The sequence below is a fragment of the Gallus gallus genome, chromosome 2 (genome assembly GCF_016699485.2).
Source record: "Gallus gallus isolate bGalGal1 chromosome 2, bGalGal1.mat.broiler.GRCg7b, whole genome shotgun sequence".
NCBI classification, from domain to species: Eukaryota; Metazoa; Chordata; class Aves; order Galliformes; family Phasianidae; genus Gallus; species Gallus gallus.
Genome location: NC_052533.1, coordinates 104,781,450 through 104,796,555, shown reverse-complemented (window position 1 = coordinate 104,796,555; position 15,106 = coordinate 104,781,450). Strand labels below are relative to the sequence as shown.

General features: G+C 35.6%; 1 long non-coding RNA gene across 7 annotated transcripts in view; it reads right to left on the bottom strand.

The window, feature by feature from the left end:
• LOC101749116 overlaps window positions 1-14,820 on the bottom strand; it is a 32,911-nt gene extending 18,091 nt beyond the window's left edge. For 2 of the 7 annotated variants that reach the window (XR_005857562.2, XR_001464051.4), the window contains exons 1-8: window positions 14,756-14,820; window positions 11,633-11,685; window positions 9,688-9,840; window positions 8,229-8,274; window positions 4,961-5,005; window positions 3,996-4,057; window positions 3,812-3,882; window positions 1,898-1,927 (exon numbers count right to left, since the gene is read on the bottom strand). This is a non-coding gene — a long non-coding RNA (uncharacterized LOC101749116). Of the gene's footprint in view, window positions 1-1,897; window positions 1,928-3,811; window positions 3,883-3,995; window positions 4,058-4,960; window positions 5,006-6,147; window positions 6,166-8,228; window positions 8,275-9,687; window positions 9,841-11,632; window positions 11,686-14,755 lie in introns of all 7 variants that reach the window. The other 5 variants (XR_005857563.2, XR_005857564.2, XR_006938527.1 and 2 more) reach the window with 4 other exon arrangements.
• Between the last annotated feature and the right edge of the window lie 286 nt (window positions 14,821-15,106).

Sequence of the window (15,106 nt, the reverse complement as noted above, 5' to 3'; positions counted from 1 at the left end):
CCTGACAGCAGGCAGATTGTCACTTTGAATTGGAATTCCAATTTGAATTCCATTTGGGTTTTTGGGGGTGGGGGAGGAAGATTTTTTTTCAGGTAGAAGGCTAAGCTAAAAATAAAAACTGAACCCCAGTTGCGAATGCTTCTTTGTTCTTTTCCTCTGCCATCCTAAATACTCAAATATTGATACATTTGAAAAAAACAAGGCTAGGAAAATGAGAAATAACTGCTACAAGAGTTCTTTCCCATACTACCATTTTGATAGTCATTTAAAATCACCTGATTTTAATGTGCTTGTCCTCAAAACAAACCATGGGGTAGCAAAGCTATTGTGTGCTCACTTAAGAAAGTCTTAGAGATACTGGAAGTAACACTGAGAGCTCATATAAGAATAGTGAATTTATGTTACAATAACAGTCTTAGCTGCAATTCCTATGATTTCTGTGATTCTTCTTCATTACCCAAATGGTAGGTGATGCTCAGAGAAGCATGCCTAAGCAGCACTGTACTTTGGAAAAGAACGGTGTTCTCCCAACTCTAATTCTCTATAAGCCTTGACCACTTAACTCTTTGTCATTACAAATTGCAGACTGTTAGCCAAAACGAGGTACAATGTCTACTCTGCTCTGAGCTATCTTTATTTCCTTTTGTTTCACTAACTTCACAGACTAGCACCATTCAGAGGTGGAACTCTTCATATTTCTGAAAAAGTAAAGTCTAAGTTCCACTGACTCTGTTGTGCTTTTACCCCAAGGGATTGAGAGTTAGCAGGTACAAAAGCAACATAAACAGTTGAATTGGAAAAGCAAGTTAAATTACTATTAGAAAACCAATTTCTTCAGCAATACTAGAGCTATTATTTAAAATTTTGCTACTACAACTTCATCCACTTCAACATTTACATTTTTATTACTATTTGTGCTATTAAACATCATGACTACGTGTTCAATTGTATGCAAAACAATTTATGTCATTTCCATACCCAGTTTTGGAGCCTACAGGGCATGGATCAGAAGAGAGATGTTATCTGATCTCCCTATTAATCTCTTGATGCATTAGATGCAAAATAAACCATCTTTTCTTTAATTCTTGACAATGTAATTGTCCCTTTAAATGAAGAGTTACTAAAAAAAAAATGACATTTATTTTGGCATTAAGAAATCTTGTGGTAGGTACTATACATCCACCACATCAGGAGGCACAAATCTGAAAGAGTTTACAGACCTGGCAGAAAAGGTAAACGAAGAACAAAGAAAATGATATTTTTCTTTTGATGTTGAGAAACTGACACACAAATGCCTATTCTGAAGGATAAAAATGGTAGTCTTTAAGCTTCTTTTTAAAACAAATCTTCTGACTCTACAGACAGTGCTGATTGTTTGGATTCATGCAACTGATAAACTGACCTGCAAGTTTTAGAGAGGATGTAATTCTTTTCATTACAAGCAGCTTGAATTCAGCCTCCATTTAGGCTCTATGCAAATACCTTCCACTCTCAGAAGTGAAACTGTGGAGACCCCTTAGGATCTCAGGCCATTTTGGCACAGTGTTGTGTTAAGGCCATGTGGTGTGTTAAATTTGACTATCTGCATGGAGCCCACCAAGCTGCTTTCTTCTCCTCAGCAGGACAAGAGAATGTATAAGACAACAAGCCCCAAGGCTTTTCCCATCAGGACTCCATCAGCCATGACCTGGGACTGAAGGAGCTCATGTGAAACCAGTCATAAGTGCACATTATTAGAACAGAAACATTTTGTGTTAGCATTATGACACAATAAGGTCAGCATATCTGCTTCCCAGCTGCATGCAGCATGTTCAGTCCTGTTTCCTCACTCATCTCCAATCTCTGCATAGCAAAGAGAAGAAAACACATCAAAGCACCAGCATTGCCAGGACCATACCTCAGAGAACACCAGAACTCATTGTCCACTCTGCAAGAGATCCAATGATGTAAATTTAACTGATGAGTAGGTTTGAACCTGAGGCTTGCGCTTGACTGACAACACATACATACACAGCAAGAGAAGATGACATCTCCAAGATCACACAGGAAGGGTGTGGCAAAACTAAGCTCTTCTAATAAATACTCTTCTGTACAACATAAATCTGACATTGTGATTGAATTGACTGCTTTCTACAGCTGCATTTCCTTAGCTTTCCTCTTTTATGTCCTTATTCACAACAAAGTTTTATTTTAAATGTCTGTAGAAGCAAAGAGTACACCCACAGATACATAAGGAAATAAATAGCTTTGTTGATCTGGGTCTCTGTTCTCAGAGCCCATTGTCTCCATTGTGTTTTCTTTCCAGACAGCACGCATCTCTATGACAAATGGTTATGGCTGTATTTGATTTGAACACTGACAAATGGATACAGGTTGAGCAGAGGGGAAAAAGAAAGTTATAGGGAGGAAATATTCAATTTGAAAAAAAACTTGTACCATAAAGCACATCATAATTTTCAAGTGAAAAGGACATCTTCGTTTTCTAAATGGGTCTTTTAAAATGATAGGCAATAATGGGAGAATAAGTCCATTATTCATTTATAAGGGAATTAGCATAACAAAGCTTCTTAATGTGAGAGTTCAGAAAGCTCTGATTAATAAATTAATCCTTACATTTTACAATAGGTCTCATTTTTTGTGAATAGTTTCTATAAGAAACTACTTCAATAATCTCACTGTTTTTTTTTTTCCTCAGAAAATTTAACTCTTCATGAGCTACCCAGAACAGAGATCAAGATGAAATGCTCATTGTGTACTTTGGTACATAAGGGTAAAAGCTGCAGGCAGAAGCAGAGTGTTCCACTGGTGGCCATGCAGTGCATAAGGATACATCACACTGCTGCTATTAGCAAAGAAGCACAATTTAATCTGAACAGTAATGAAAAAAGGCAAAAAATAATTAGTAGTCTCCAATTCTGTAAAGTAGCCTGAATAGACAGATTTTTTTTTTTCTAATCTCTTGAAATCCCTTTCATAATTGTTCTTTCTATACCATGCTTTTCAGCATGGATACACTGCATTTTAAGCTTGCCTGCTCTTCCTTAAATAGATTCTATATAACAATTAAAAGTCTCTTCTGAAAAAAAATCCTGTTTCAGATGAAATATTTTCCATATCAAGTCATCAGTCTCTCAGGTTTTGCGAAGACAAATAAGGTATTATTCCCAATTTCTTTCTTTTTTTCTTAAAAGAAAGGAAAAAGCTTTTTTTTTTTTTTTTTAAAGCTTCACTGAATCAGGCCTTTTTATCTGGATACCCCATTACAGGGCTTGATTCAGGTTTATTTTATTAGTAGCATTGTTCCTAAGTAGATGTAAGTAATGCAATTTTATGTATGGCATAATTCCATGTCTACTTCTGCATTAACAACTGTATATAGTAGCCTTTTTGCAAGAGGACACTAATGAAACCAGTACTTTGCAATTCTTTTCCTCTTTCCCCTCATAATTCACCTCTGATGCTGTTATTTCTTCTGTTCAGGCCTAATGGCAATGGACAAATCTTTCTGATTGCTATTGTAAGCATCCTTTCTGATCCTCCAATGGGAATCTTCTGAAGTGTTAGTCACAATGCAGCAAATCCCACATGGAATCACCACATCACACCATGCTTGACACAACTTACTCCAGATTGCTTTCAAAAGCCTCGGTAACAGGCTCAGTGATATAATAACAACACAAGAAATGTATAAAAGCAGAATTAATTACTTTTAGTTTCACCTTGAACAACCTGAAGGTTACTTCAAAGTTATCAAAACACACATAGCATAGTTTGATTGCATAATGACAAAAACAGAGGGTCTGATAGGCACCTGATGATCTCCTACATTTAGGAGTCCCATCTCCTGGACAGAAAGTCATATCCGTTATCATTTAGTCCTTCCTATTGGGAAACGCAAATGGAATTTCATTTTCTGATCTACAACCTTCATGTCAGTGACATAACCCCTCTTTTGGCTATCAGAACAATACAATCTCATTTCTTGTATTACTGACCTTTGCTTATTCACCTGTAGTCTCTTCTGCTGCTTTCAACTTGTCCTCATCACACCTTTATTCTGCAAATATAAGAGAAAATTCCCTGCTTTGTTGGATGAAATAGGACAATATGAGGAAAATCTTGTATACAAAAACAACACAGTACATCTAGACTGCACAGCAGTTCTCCACAAATTACTCTTCAAATGCAAGCCAGAAGCAGCAGATCTTTAAAAGGAAAAGGTTTGACAGATTACATTCTCCAACAAGTCTCATATTGCAAAACAGAGAAGGCACTTTCAGAAAACTGTTCCTAATTCGTGTTTTATTGCAAATTAATGATGCAAACAGGAAAACAAACTCCATTACTTATCTGTATTAGAATTCTTCTGAAGAACCTTCAGCTTGAATTTTGTTTGCTACTTCTATAATTCTTATTTTGTTTTTGTTTTTTTTTAATATATTTATTATTTTCATTTAATTTATGTTTTTTTGTTGTTGTTGCCTAGAGTGATTTTGAAAGAGCTGTGAAAGCTTGGTGAAATCTATTTGGCAAAGTAAGACTGTTTATTAAAAAAAATTATATATAGGTTTGCCAAGATCATGAGCCTTAGGGTTCTATCATTTAAATCTCTCTTTTGCTCAATGAAAAAAATAAAAGCCCTTAGAAATAACTGCTTTGGCACTCAGTTCTTGTTTCTATTTAATTGTTCTTCCCTTTGGCGTTGCTGTTACTGACAAAGAATCCACTTCCACAGTTTCCTTTTGCATCCTATTCATGTTATTCCTCAGTACATTCTTACTGAGGAAGATGTTGTTTTCAATTGTTTCCCACCACATCACACACACAGAAACCACTTTCCTTGTCCAGCCCAGCCATAGTCACAAAGCAGAGGCTTGGTGGCAGCTGTTGCCTTATCACCTTGAAAGCTCTGTTGGTTCTAATGCTTGCTCACTATTGGTGATGCTCTATGCACACATACCTGTTTTTGTGTAACCATGTGTACTTTCCAGTCTTCATTGTGAACCTGCAGGCAGAAATTAATGAGATTTCATATCAGTATTCTTCAGTTAACTTCATTACTGAACTGGTAATTGTGCATTTCTGTTTTAAATAGCAGATCTGTTATACTATTGTTTATAATTTTTCTTCATGCTGGAAATTCTAACATAGTAACATTTTAGTCTTAATACTAAGATCCACCAATTATCTTTCATTTCTGTCTGTCATTAGTTTCTTTAGACCTGGAAAAGAAGTTCTTATTTGTTGACTAAGTGCTTATCAGGAAGATTTTCATCAAAAATAGATGAGCCAGGAATCACAGTCAAAACAAAAGATAGGGCCTAATAGGATCACACTAATACTCTGTTCTGTCCACAGATAGGCTACAAGTTAAAAACAATGAAGTATAGGTTAAGCCACATGACATTTCATTTCTGGTTAGCTGAGAAGGGTAATACATGAGTCACAAGCAGATCCATTAATCTCAACTGGCCAGATAGGGAATTGCACGTGTAACACCACCCCATCTATTTATTTGGCTTTCCAGGGGGGCTTCATTATTTATTATGCACATATTCATTATTATTATATATGAAGGTATATAATATCTTCTCACAGTTACTCATTATCTGTACCTTAGCATTCAGGGACTAAAAAAAAAGGGTAAAAGGCTAGGTCTTCTGACAGTCTGCATTATAACTTAGCCTAGGGTCTTGAAACCTAACAAAGCGCAGACAAGAGCAGGGGCTACACTAGAAGATAGACTTCTGAACTTGAGTAACTTGGTAACTTGTGTTATAAACTACTCTAACACAAAGCCCAAGGTTGTGGAAGAGAAAAGAACACAATTCAATTTCTCTCTCACCACCAAGAAAAGTTTAGCCATATTATCCTACATAAACTGTTGCCTACAACTACTCAAGTGCTTAAAAAGATCACATCACAAATTCCAAATCAAGTAACACCTGCTAAATTTACTACAGTGCCTTTCTCTAGTGAAAGTTAGCATATCTCTTTAAAGCTCAAAACATGATTGAGCAAATCAAGAGCAGCAGCAGAAACCAGAAGAAAATGAGGAATGCAGAACATCCTACAAGAGTAATACAATCCTCAAAGCAGTTATTACAAAATATACACCATAGATTCATAACCAGTTGCTCTACTTACAAAGAAGAAGAATCACTTCTAGGAGGTTAATGGCAACACCAGGTAAAGTATTCACAGGGAGCCCAATAGCCATATACAGAAAGAGAAATTGAATTCACTCAGCTGGTAAACAGCCTCTATCAATATAGCATTCCCTCATAGAAAACAGCCAAGGTATAGAAGGCACTCTCCTGATGATGGCTGGCCCTCGTATGAGCCCAGGGTGGCTCCACCCCTTCTTAGCACACCAGGTGCAAATGCAGCGGGTACTCCCTGAGTCAACCACACCCCTTCACCAGGTGCTCAATCACCAGCTCAAGCCCTGACCCAAGAGTTATCCTACGTCAGTAAATGAAGAAAATGAAGGCAACTGAATCCAATTTTGTAAAGGTCTCAGCAGTGTGGTGATAGGGTTACATGATTTACCTTTGGGTTTTGAGTGTATTTATAGAGACCCGCAATAGATGTAAAATAGTGAAAATGAAGGAATAATTTCAGAGGATGATTTTGTTTTAAAAAGGTCTGAAAACTTGCTATGCTCTCTAATGCTAGAACCTGGTAAGATGTGTTAGAAGGTTTGTTATGTAGTTAGTATCTTTGCACGATGTGACTAGAGAATTTGTAACTCTCTGTGCTATGGAAATAGTTAATTTGTCTATTGGGCCCTAGGTTTTGACTATGATTATTACCTTTTTTGTTTCAGTCTTCTGTATTAGTGCACCTTGCTCATAATTTTTATATTTATTTTTAACTTTGTGAATTTTACATCCAGTAAACTTTCAGCTTGGAAAAATATGATTATTTCTTCCAGGTGAAAAATTAGCTACCCTTCCTTCAATTAGGAAAAGTAACTATTTCGTGGGAATGATGAAAATGTTAGATGTTTGCTACGATTCCTCTGAATATGATGACTTTTTGTTATATTTTATATGTAAATGTTGCATGGTACTTTAAAAGTTTTTAAAGAGGTTAAAATACAGAATATGAACTTTAAGTTTGAAGTGTACTGCAAAGTATATTTGAGACTACTCTAATAGTATTTCCTCAGAACATGTAGAAGGTGCAGGAGCTACCATGAGCTAGGCAAAGCTACTGATGTCTCATGTGTCACACCATTTGGCATGTAACTCTACAAACACTGGACTCATTAAAGTAAGTGTAAAAGCAATCAAGTTAGAATAGGCTATTTTATTTTTTTTTTAACCACATGTGAATAGCTTTTGAAATTCTTACGCTACAGTATGCTTAGGTGACCTGAAAATGCTCTTCAAAAAAATATAAGTTTTTCACAATACAAGGAATCTGGATAAATTTCTCTACCAGAGATAGGTAATTGAAACTGTAGGAGGCTTAAAGAGTCAGGTCCCTTTCCACACATCTCAGGAAAGCCACTGTCAGCATGAATATTGCTAACTTCAAGCTTTCAAAATCCATGAGTCAGCCCAAAAGAAGTTTTATCATTGGTCTAAAACTCATTATGTTAAATAAAGCTTTGTGGCTCATACATCCTTTTTCCACCTCCCTCTCCTTAAACTGTCTTACTTGTTTTCAGCTACATTTTCCTAACTCTGGAGACCAGAAAGCTGCAAATTCTTCCAGTGAATGCAATGCACCCCTTTAAGCCTCAACCACAAGAATCAGTAAAATAAAAAACTATATCCTGTACTCCTTGTGATTAAAGCAGTTTCTATTTCACCCTTCATATGAGAAGAGCATGGAAGGATAGGTTAGTAGATGTTTAGTTTAGTACCATGAGTAAAAGTGGTTTGGAGGTATGACCACAGATTTTACCCTTTCTAAAAGAAGGCTAGAATGGCATTTGAAATATGGAAAGTCCCTCTAAAATCAGAGAGGGATAATACATTGCACTTAAACTCATATTAAGAACATCTGCAGTTGCTCTCACTGATTTTTCAGTTTTGGCAAAGAAAAAGGGAATTATAGTGGGCTCTGTAAATGTTCCTTCATCTCTTTAGTTAACCAAAAGGTAGTTAGGGGGTAGCTCTGCTGAACAGGGATGGGAGAACTGGAAGCAAGCTAGCAGCAACTTAAGCCATGCTAATAGGATCACATCAAGGGTAGCACTAGAAGAAGTTATTTACCTGGTACTTGTTAGAGCATATCAGGAACACCACAGCAAGCTTTCAACTGTTGGGTAGGAATAAGAATTTTATAGGAAAAAGCAAGTTTTTAAGTTTTCTTTTTATTTCCTTTCATCTGAGTTCACAACATTACCACCTCCAGAAAGTTTCCAGTACAAAACATGCATTGATATCATTATTTTTGAGCAGTTATTCTCATTATTAAAACATGTTTATTTTGCTCTACAGTCCTTCTACTTCATTTTTAAAAACAGGCCCAAGTAGTGTGTAAACTTATTTTAATGGTGTATTAGCTTATCAGTTTGCCTGATCAAGAAAAGAATGACAAAATTGTGAAGTGGACACCTCAAAGAAAATTTAATTCTAGTGAGCTGTCAAAATCGTCGCCCCTCAGATTTCAAACAACTGACATAAAAAAAGACAAGTGTTTGTTTTTTATAAAAAAAAAAAAGTTTGCAGTAGCAATTCAGATATAATTATATTGTCCAATATTAAAAGATTTGACAGTCAGACAGCAAATGATTTTTATCAGATTTTGCAGGTGACCATTAAGAAACCTCTTATACCTTTGATTCAAAGGCAATTATTTATATGTCCATGCTGAAGTAATCGTTATCCTGAAAAATGTTTTTTTTTCAGACACTTATTTGCTTTATGCCTTCATTATTCCAAGAGGAAATTTTTCTGCTTGTTCTTATTGTTTTTATTTTCAGTTATTGAAGCAGAGTCTATAACACTGAAGACTGTGTGAATATTAAGGGAGGAACCAAGGTTTCAACAAAGCCTCTTTTTCTTCTTTCTTCCACCTCTATTATTATGATAGGTTTTTATACATGTGTGCACATTAAAACACAAGTATTTTTTTCTTATTTTTTAATCTATTTTGTGTAAACATTATCTGAGGTATGAAAATACCACTATTTTGAGCTCAAAGTTGTTTCTATAGGATAGGATGAATCCTACCTGTCGTTGTCAAACAAAAAGTAATGTTGAAAGTAATTCAGACATAAGGAGCAAGATGTATAAACAACGGTCCAAGCAGTGAATGTGCGAGGTAGAAATTGAGAGTGTGATTGATGGAAGGAAGAGATAGAGCTGAAATCTGATAATCTCTTTTTCTGGAAATATAAACTAGCTGAAAATGAACAGCACAAAGAAGGACAAAGGAACAGAGTCTAATATGATTTTTTTCCAAATGTCCAGTAAATTTGAGTCAGGATCATTTTCAGGCATAAGTCTTCCAAAGCAGCTATTTTTTTCTGGGAACACAAACACAAAGAAATCATTTCTGGTACAATTTCATACCCTCATACAATAAGTTCACAGGGAGACCTTTGCACAAATAGCCCTTAAAATATCAGTCAAGAGAAGGGAAGAAGGGCAACAATATTAATGTGGAAAATAAAACTTTGAATTAGGAGAAAAGTGTCATGAAAACAAAACAAAAAAGTTTTCTTACCCCAAATGTATAAATGCAAACCCAGTGCTACCAGAAAGTATGTTCAGTTCTAGCTTCCTTGTGGCTGATTCCTCCTCTCAGAAAGAGTTGCAGTGATGTCAGAAGGTCTCTTTACAGGAGTTCAGCTTAGGGGGCTTGGTTCCCAAGATGAAACTAAAAGAACACCAGTAACATCAGCGTGAAACTTATCTGCACATTCAAAGAATGTGAAATCCTTAATGGTAAAATACATGTAAAAATAACTTTACAATGTGGATTAATCAAAGGCAGAATTGACACAAGGACAGATATAGATTCCTCCGTCTATTCATTCTCTGCACAGTGTTTGTGTATTTCATTTTGCTGCACTTGTTTCTATGCCAAGGACCCTTATAATTCATTGGCAGAAGATACACTGTGTCAGCTGAAATGGAGTTTTCCTCTGTCACTAGAATCTTCATCATGTTTGTCTTATTATAAATCCCTCCTTGTGTATCTCACAGGTTATTCTGCAACTATGTTCTATGGAAAATAAATAAATAAAAATAAAAGCATTTTGCTTTTTTGAAAATACTCTATTTTCTGAAATATTTAAGAGCATTTTTAGTGCTAATAAGTTCCTTCATATTAACAATAACACAGAGTATCTTTGTGCAAATTGATGATTCACCAATTTCTTCCAAGTTGCCTGGAAAGCCAAGAGTGTTTCTTATTGTTGGTGGTATTTCTAAAGGAGCATTGAAGAAGAATCCATATAACCTTTCTAAAACTGAATACAACACACACAGATTACATTCTGTAACTCAGAACAACTTTAGTTGATGGGAGGCAAAAGGAGAGGAAGATGTACTGTAGCAGTCAAATGCACTTCCAGTGCTGTGCATTAGGCACATGCATATTTCAGATGACAACATAGAAGGAGGTGTGTTGTATCAGTGACTTCTTTTAGGAATATGGTTTGTGAAGGAATTGCTAGTGAAGAAGTGAAAACAGACAAACATGCAAATAAGTAGTCATTTCTTCCCTCCAATTTCTTCTGTTACATTACTTTGGAGTCATCACCAACATGTTCATCTTCGTCTGGCTAAATCAGGACTGTCAATTTGGCTTGATGTTGACCACTTACTATAAGCATCGCAGGTAGGTATAGGGCATATATATTTTGTCTCATGATTCAAGCTAAGCTTATTCTCCTAGTGTCAAGATAAAAATCCATAAAGATTTAATGAGTCATAACTGGTAAGTAAATCTTACTAGGATTAACACTGAAATTTTCTTTCCTTCAGGACTAGCACATTTTAGAACTGGCCATTCATTGGTAAGTGTCAGAGATAACTAACAGGAGTTGCTTATTTTCTTCTCATTTTTTATTTACCTCACATTTTGCTTATGTGTATATTACTTGCTATTTAGTATTTATGACTCTAGAGAACTCTTACTGTGTTTATGAAGGTGTAGTTCTCATAAAGTTGTATCTTTCGCTGTAATAACATTTCTGTGTTTTGGGGAACATAGTGGTACTGTAATATAGAAGAAGATCTCATTGTTGGGAACTTCTTGGATGGCCTTCAGCAAATTAGACCTTCTTCCTCTCTTTCAGGGTGTAGTTGACACTCTGCTTTTAAAGTGGAGAACAGGTGCCACACAAGCTTCGCATTTCTTACTGTGCTGAAAATACCCTCAGCAGTTTGATCCGTGTTTGTAGAGCCACTAGTTGAAAGGAATACTTTCTTTTTCTCGTATTCTCTCTCTTTTTCATACTAGACATGGCATATGATAGAATGCAATAATTGGGTCCAAAGGTTATAGTTTGTGACTTCTGGTTTTAGTTCAGATTCAGGCACTATTTTAAGGGCTTACATAGAGAAATCCATATTCATTTCGTAGATAGTTTCACAAGCTACTATTGTCCTGCCTGCTATTTGAATGCCCTGAAGAGAAAGAACATAAAAAACATTTTTCTCACTGAAGATGCTTGAAGGTTGTTTTCCTTCTGTTCTTCAAGTGGTGCATGTCACCCTGAAAGAGGAAGGAGAGAAGGGGACAATCTCAGTCTGCATTTTATTTCACATAATGTAAATTCCATGAATGTTGTCCTTGCAGTCTACCAGGAGAATCCCTAGGGGCTCAGATTCCTCTTTACAGTAGGCTAATGCTGCCGTGGAACTTTGACATTGCTGATAAATGATGCTACATAAGGGCAAAGCATTGATTTATTGCCTGCAGTGTTAGATTGAAATTTGTAAGAATGGACTGTCTACAGACTTTACAGACTGCTGTTTGTAGCCATGGTTTTCTGATGGCTGCTTCTGCTAAGAAAGAAAAGTTGATGATGTGAAAGAAAAAGGAAAAGATAACATAACTTGGAAAATCTTAAATATTGAGGGACTGGAAAGTGGTGAGACGTCTTCAGTGACTTGACCTTGAAGCAAGCAATGGAGGTGTATATTGTATAAAATAAAAGCTCTTTGGGAGAGTTCCAACAGGGAGATGAGTGGGTCAATTTACTGCTTGGCTCCTGTCTGTCTCTGCTGCATTTCTACGTTCTCCGCAGCTCCTAATGACACTAGCCAGGTCCAGACAGAGGGGAGACTTTCTCTTGTCTGAACTTTCCTATCTAGTTCAGTTCTACTGCATTCGATCTGAATTCTGCCACAGTGATAGCCTTTTTATAACCTCCCAATCAAAAAGGAGAGAAAAGTCCATTTTATTCACATCGTTATTTCCCATGAGCCAAAATGAGATATTTCTATCATTCATTGTTGAGATTATAGGACATATTAAGGAAATATATAGGACATATTAAGGAAATTTTATAATTTTTTATAATTTTTTATAATTTTATAATTTTTGACTTTTCTCTCTCTTTAGTTTTTACTCTATATTAGCACATGTAGAGAATTAAAATGACTCTTCTTTTTAATAGTGTATGACATAGAATGGAATCTCATCCAGTTAATACAAATACATATTAAAAATTAGGTTTTTAGTTATAAAATATGAAAGTTGATCAAAATGTGTTAGCAACTGTATCTTGAATTGTAATACTTTTGTCACCATTGCATAAACCACACCTTTGTGATTAACAGACTTGACATCATTATTTGCAAGCCATTTGTTGTGATGTATTTGTATAAAATCCTGAAGACATAAAAAACATGTATATTCAGGAATTTTACTGGCAATGAGAAATTTACAGACAGAAAGAGAGATGAGATCCATCAAATCAATTATTTTTCATGCATTCCTAATGACAGCTGTGATAAGCTGCATTTTGGAAAATTATTTCATGTGTGTTGTTTGGAAGTGAGTTCATCTAATTTTACTGTTTTTCAGTAGCATTTTCTGTACCATTTTTTTTTTTTTTTTTTTGAAGGAACTATAAGCAGTTCTTTGCTTTTAAGAGAAACACAAGAATTTTATTTATTTATTTATTTATTGAGAATACATTTCCAAAATGTTCCACATTTACTTTAAAACAAACAAAAATATAGAATGGAACATAATGAACTGCTGTCCTTACAACTTCTCATGTGAATGGTTATCTGTGGGAGTGCACTTTCTGAACTTCTAAACACTTTTCCCATATGTGGTCTGTCTTACCACAGAATCTCAGAGTGGCTGAGGCTGGCAGTGTCCTCTGGGTCCATCAGGCACAACCCCTGTTCCAGCAGGGGCCCAGGCCCATGTCCAGGTGGCTGCTGAAGGTCCCCAAGAAGGAGACTCCACAGCTTCTGGGCAACCTGTGCCTAGTAGAAATGCAAGTGGTATGAAGCCCCAGGGCTCAACTCAAAAGTTATGTTCATATCTTGTTTATAATCAATCCTTTATTTCTTGTGCAATATCAAAGGAAAGAAAGTGCAATCCAGATACTTTCAGTAGGTAATTAAAAGAATAGCCTAAGTGCACCAGAACCTGATACTGTGCCAAGTGAATTGCCTTACTACTCATTATTTTTGAATCCTTCATTTTGTTATCTTTTTTCATACAGTGCTGGAAGATTTACTTCCACTGAGACTATAATCAAAATAATGAACTTGTCCATTCTCATGTTCATTTCAAATGGAAAGAAAGTTTAGAACTTCATTTTATTGATTCATTTGAATAAAGTTAAAAGGCATTATTGTAACAAAATGGAAACATTCTTTCTGATTTGGGGTTTACTTTGAATATTGTAGGAAAATTTCTGGATTAAATAGGTGTGCTGGATTAAATTTTAAGTACATTATCATTTTTTTACATAAGCAAATAAAGACTTGCTTGAATGGATTGACAAGACAGTTTTCTATTGTATAAAGGACTAAGAATCAAAATGTTTCACAAAGGCATGTTTCTGCTGTTAAGTATTTTTTTCAAAAACATTATTATAATGTTGGAATGTTTAATTTTTACATTGTTGCATTGAGGCTTTTGACACTCTTCTGTTAGAAATCATGTTTCTGATTATTATTATTTTTTTGTATCCGTGACAGTACAAAAGTATTATTTAAATTAAGTTTAAAATAAATCATCCAAATTGAATGAACATTTTGGTTAGTTATGAGATTTTTTTAGGTTCTGTTCAGAATAGTCTAACATCATTTTCTGATTTTTTTTTTTTACTTTGTTCAGTTCCATTTTCTGCTTCACTGAATGAAAATAACTTATATTACTGAAATGAAAATAACTCAGCATTGCTAAATTAAATATTTCAATTAAAATAAACATCCCCTTTTTTTTTCAAGTAACTTATTTAGGGGATAGGAGAGGTGTTTTATTCTATGATCATAACATTCAGTTTCAATGCACAAATTTTCTACAACAAGGAGATTTTTTTTTCTGAACAACACAGAAACTGCTTGCAGAGTATGTGCTCTGAAGGTGCATAAAAATAGCATATTTACAGTTGTTAAAATTTTATTGTTTTGCCTGAAATTACATGTTGCAATGTCAACAAACTGTCATGTCCAATGGCAACAACTGGGCGCAGCCTAACATGCAACACATGAGGACAAGGTGTAAAAGCAGCAATTAAAACACGCATTAGTCTGTTTTAAGGCAGCTAACCCACTCACTGTTATTTCTGGGAACAAATGTCAGAAGTGCTTACCGCCCAGCCTGCTCACAGATTGGTGAGTGCTCCTTATCCTCTGTGACTGAAACTAATGTTGGCTCGTTGCATGTTTGCAGAGCTCTCCTTTTATTTCGCATGTGCTGCACAAAAGCCCTGTGCTTGGTAGCCACCTCCTATTCCTGGAACATGGGTAGCACGAGCCTGGCAGTGCAGATTTACTCCCTTTGCCCCTTCCAGTGAGGAATTCTGCTGGTGCTGTGCAAAGCACATAGCAAATGAAACGGGGAGAAAGCTTTCCATGGAACTTCAATCATTGTTTGCCTTCTTTATTCTTATATGGAAAGCTTGTGCTTCCTCAGATACCCTTCCTAGGACTCAAAACTAGAG